At 51.7% G+C, this 5,000-nt stretch overlaps 1 non-coding gene across 1 annotated transcript in view; it reads right to left on the minus strand.

Moving 5' to 3' along the window:
• Positions 1–519, minus strand: part of LOC124575325 — a 1,910-nt gene extending 1,391 nt beyond the window's left edge. The window contains exon 1 of the ribosomal RNA XR_006972417.1: positions 1–519. This exon is cut by the window's left edge and continues 1,391 nt beyond it. This is a non-coding gene — a ribosomal RNA (small subunit ribosomal RNA).
• Positions 520–5,000: the final 4,481 nt, after the last annotated feature.

Below are 5,000 nucleotides of genomic sequence, written 5' to 3' on the forward strand. Positions count from 1 at the left end.
GGGCCTCGGATGAGTCCCGTATCGTTATTTTTCGTCACTACCTCCCCGTGCCGGGAGTGGGTAATTTGCGCGCCTGCTGCCTTCCTTGGATGTGGTAGCCGTTTCTCAGGCTCCCTCTCCGGAATCGAACCCTGATTCCCCGTTACCCGTTACAACCATGGTAGGCGCAGAACCTACCATCGACAGTTGATAAGGCAGACATTTGAAAGATGCGTCGCCGGTACGAGGACCGTGCGATCAGCCCAAAGTTATTCAGAGTCACCAAGGCAAACGGACCGGACGAGCCGACCGATTGGTTTTGATCTAATAAAAGCGTCCCTTCCATCTCTGGTCGGGACTCTGTTTGCATGTATTAGCTCTAGAATTACCACAGTTATCCAAGTAACGTGGGTACGATCTAAGGAACCATAACTGATTTAATGAGCCATTCGCGGTTTCACCTTAATGCGGCTTGTACTGAGACATGCATGGCTTAATCTTTGAGACAAGCATATGACTACTGGCAGGATCAACCAGGGAGCTGCGTCAACTAGAGCTGAGCAGCCGGCCGCCCGGGAGTGTGTCCCGGGGGCCCGCGCGAACACGCAAGCGTCCGCTCAATTATTCTGCAAACAGGAGGAGGCTGAGCTCCCCTGCACGATACACCTCGAAACCCTCTCAGGTCCCGGCGGCGCGCAGCGCCGTCCTAAGTACTTGGTCGGGTTCGAGAGAGGCGCAATCGCCCGGAGTTTGGCGAGTAGACGCTTTAGGTGCGACCACCCGTGCTCCCAACTGAGCTTGCCGCTGCCGACAGAGGCCCGGGAGCGTGCTGTCGTGGCATTGCCGGCGGGAGACAACACGCGCCACCTACGGTGGCCGGCAGCTCCAACGCCAGCGCCACAGAAGGACAAAAGCCCCACTTGGGTGCCGAAGCGAACTCTCCCAGCACAGCGCACGCGCCAACACGTCCGCACAGCTGCGATACAAACCACCTGCGAGAACCGCAGAGGCGACCGAGCAGCAGACGGCGTCGCGGCGCCGAGCGCCGGGCGGCGGCGCATCCTCAGCGCACACAGTCCTCAATCGGACCAGCACACTGCAGATGTCCACCGCGCTTCGCACCGGGCCCGCGAGGACCTACTTTGGCCGCACGGCGCCGCGTGCAGGGTGCGCCGGCGCGCAGCTGCGCCGCCTGCCGCCTCCGTCGGCCGGCGCGCCTGCCACTGGCCGCCCCCACCAGCCGGCTGTAGCGCGTGCGCCCACGCACCGCGCGGCCAGCACGCCGGGAGGCCCCCCCTCACCGGCCGGGGACGGTCCCACCCAGCCACCGCCGCGTATCGCTTCACACCCACATGCCATTCACGTTCGTGGGCATGGTGGGTATCGCTGAAACAACCGGTTGGTAGCTCAACCGATCGTCGCCATCACTGATTCACCTCTAGCGAGAACAACCGCACCACAACGGTTTACCAGTTGTTCATTTGCGTAACGTCACCAGCAAACGTAGACGTCCATCGCCATTTGCAAATTCAACGATTGTTGCATGCCTGTGTCAGGTGTCACGACACACTATGTCTGCCCACATACACGCAACAACATGTGCACGCTTCGCGAACACGTGGAAGGTGGCCCCCGTACGTATGCGATGTCCATTGCGCGAACGACTGTCAACCGGCCTCTGTCGCATGTCGCAGATGTGGAACGCAGTGCACCATGCTGTCACGGTGTGTGAGAAGAGACGACTACGTCTGACAACACGCGCCACTACATCAACAGACGGCTCATGCTGATCGCCATCCAGGGCATACCACACTGCAATCCGGCTCTTATAGGGAGACGACACATAGCTGAGTGCACAACAGTTGGACCGCATGGTTCGCCGTTGTTGGCGCAGTCGTTGTACGGTCACATGTACCACGATGTATCATTCAGTACATGAGGACCAATGTGCAGTACAGTGTGTGATTTGGACGTACAACATCAGCGGACAGTTGACACAGGCCGTACCACAGCGTAGGCTAAGTGCTTCGCCATGCGAATGCCAATGAACAACTGCGAAGGGCATTGAGCATGTACGTCCTGCTGCCATCCACATTACAGTGTATCGCTGCAAGGTGTTTAACATGAAGCGATACACTGGGGACCAGGCAGTGCGAGTAGCAAACTATATTGCGGGGGTTGCAGTTAGGCAACACTACACTAATTTAACGCGTCGTATGACAATTACAGAGCGGGTTAAGGCCCAACGTGTGTTGGGTTAAGGCCCAACGTGTGTTGGGTTAAGGCCCAACGTGTGTTGGGTTAAGGCCCAACGTGTGTTGGGTTAAGGCCCAACGTGTGTTGGGTTAAGGCCCAACGTGTGTTGGGTTAAGGCCCAACGTGTGTTGGGTTAAGGCCCAACGTGTGTTGGGTTAAGGCCCAACGTGTGTTGGGTTAAGGCCCAACGTGTGTTGGGTTAAGGCCCAACGTGTGTTGGGTTAAGGCCCAACGTGTGTTGGGTTAAGGCCCAACGTGTGTTGGGTTAAGGCCCAACGTGGGTTGGGTTAAGGCGCAACGTGGGTTGGGTTAAGGCCCAACGTGGGTTGGGTTAAGGCGCAACGTGGGTTGGGTTAAGGCGCAACGTGGGTTGGGTTAAGGCGCAACGTGGGTTAGGTTAAGGCGCAACGTGGGTTAGGTTAAGGCGCAACGTAGGTTAGGTTAAGGCGCAATATAGGTTAGGTTAAGGCGCAATATAGGTTAGGTTAAGGCGCAATATAGGTTAGGTTAAGGCGCAATATAGGTTAGGTTAAGGCGCAATATAGGTTAGGTTAAGGCGCAACGTAGGTTAGGTTAAGGCGCAACATAGGTTAGGTTAAGGCGCAACATAGGTTAGGTTAAGGCGCAACATGGGTTAGGTTAAGGCGCAATATAGGTTAGGTTAAGGCACAATATGGGTTAGGTTAAGGCACAATATGGGTTAGGTTAAGGCACAATATGGGTTAGGTTAAGGCACAATATGGGTTAGGTTAAGGCACAATATGGGTTAGGTTAAGGCACAATATGGGTTAGGTTAAGGCACAATATGGGTTAGGTTAAGGCACAATATGGGTTAGGTTAAGGCACAATATGGGTTAGGTTAAGGCACAATATGGGTTAGGTTAAGGCACAATATGGGTTAGGTTAAGGCACAATATGGGTTAGGTTAAGGCACAATATGGGTTAGGTTAAGGCACAATATGGGTTAGGTTAAGGCACAATATGGGTTAGGTTAAGGCACAATATGGGTTAGGTTAAGGCACAATATGGGTTAGGTTAAGGCACAATATGGGTTAGGTTAAGGCACAATATGGGTTAGGTTAAGGCACAATATGGGTTAGGTTAAGGCACAATATGGGTTAGGTTAAGGCACAATATGGGTTAGGTTAAGGCACAATATGGGTTAGGTTAAGGCACAATATGGGTTAGGTTAAGGCACAATATGGGTTAGGTTAAGGCACAATATGGGTTAGGTTAAGGCACAATATGGGTTAGGTTAAGGCACAATATGGGTTAGGTTAAGGCACAATATGGGTTAGGTTAAGGCACAATATGGGTTAGGTTAAGGCACAATATGGGTTAGGTTAAGGCACAATATGGGTTAGGTTAAGGCACAACGTGGGTTAGGTTAAGGCACAACGTGGGTTAGGTTAAGGCACAACGTGGGTTAGGTTAAGGCACAACGTGGGTTAGGTTAAGGCACAACGTGGGTTAGGTTAAGGCACAACGTGGGTTAGGTTAAGGCACAACGTGGGTTAGGTTAAGGCACAACGTGGGTTAGGTTAAGGCACAACGTGGGTTAGGTTAAGGCACAACGTGGGTTAGGTTAAGGCACAATACGGGTTAGGTTAAGGCACAATACGGGTTAGGTTAAGGCACAATACGGGTTAGGTTAAGGCACAATACGGGTTAGGTTAAGGCACAATACGGGTTAGGTTAAGGCACAATACGGGTTAGGTTAAGGCACAATACGGGTTAGGTTAAGGCACAATACGGGTTAGGTTAAGGCACAATACGGGTTAGGTTAAGGCACAATACGGGTTAGGTTAAGGCACAATACGGGTTAGGTTAAGGCACAATACGGGTTAGGTTAAGGCACAATACGGGTTAGGTTAAGGCACAATACGGGTTAGGTTAAGGTACAATACGGGTTAGGTTAAGGCACAATACGGGTTAGGTTAAGGCACAATACGGGTTAGGTTAAGGCACAATACGGGTTAGGTTAAGGCACAATACGGGTTAGGTTAAGGCACAATATGGGTTAGGTTAAGGCACAATATGGGTTAGGTTAAGGCACAATATGGGTTAGGTTAAGGCACAATATGGGTTAGGTTAAGGCACAATATGGGTTAGGTTAAGGCACAATATGGGTTAGGTTAAGGCACAATATGGGTTAGGTTAAGGCACAATATGGGTTAGGTTAAGGCACAATATGGGTTAGGTTAAGGCACAATATGGGTTAGGTTAAGGCACAATATGGGTTAGGTTAAGGCACAATATGGGTTAGGTTAAGGCACAACGTGGGTTAGGTTAAGGCACAACGTGGGTTAGGTTAAGGCACAACGTGGGTTAGGTTAAGGCACAACGTGGGTTAGGTTAAGGCACAACGTGGGTTAGGTTAAGGCACAACGTGGGTTAGGTTAAGGCACAACGTGGGTTAGGTTAAGGCACAACGTGGGTTAGGTTAAGGCACAACGTGGGTTAGGTTAAGGCACAATACGGGTTAGGTTAAGGCACAATACGGGTTAGGTTAAGGCACAATACGGGTTAGGTTAAGGCACAATACGGGTTAGGTTAAGGCACAATACGGGTTAGGTTAAGGCACAATACGGGTTAGGTTAAGGCACAATACGGGTTAGGTTAAGGCACAATACGGGTTAGGTTAAGGCACAATACGGGTTAGGTTAAGGCACAATACGGGTTAGGTTAAGGCACAACGTGGGTTAGGTTAAGGCACAACGTGGGTTAGGTTAAGGCACAACGTGGGTTAGGTTAAGGCACAACGT

Source organism: Schistocerca americana, unplaced genomic scaffold (genome assembly GCF_021461395.2).
Source record: "Schistocerca americana isolate TAMUIC-IGC-003095 unplaced genomic scaffold, iqSchAmer2.1 HiC_scaffold_236, whole genome shotgun sequence".
NCBI lineage: Eukaryota > Metazoa > Arthropoda > Insecta > Orthoptera > Acrididae > Schistocerca > Schistocerca americana.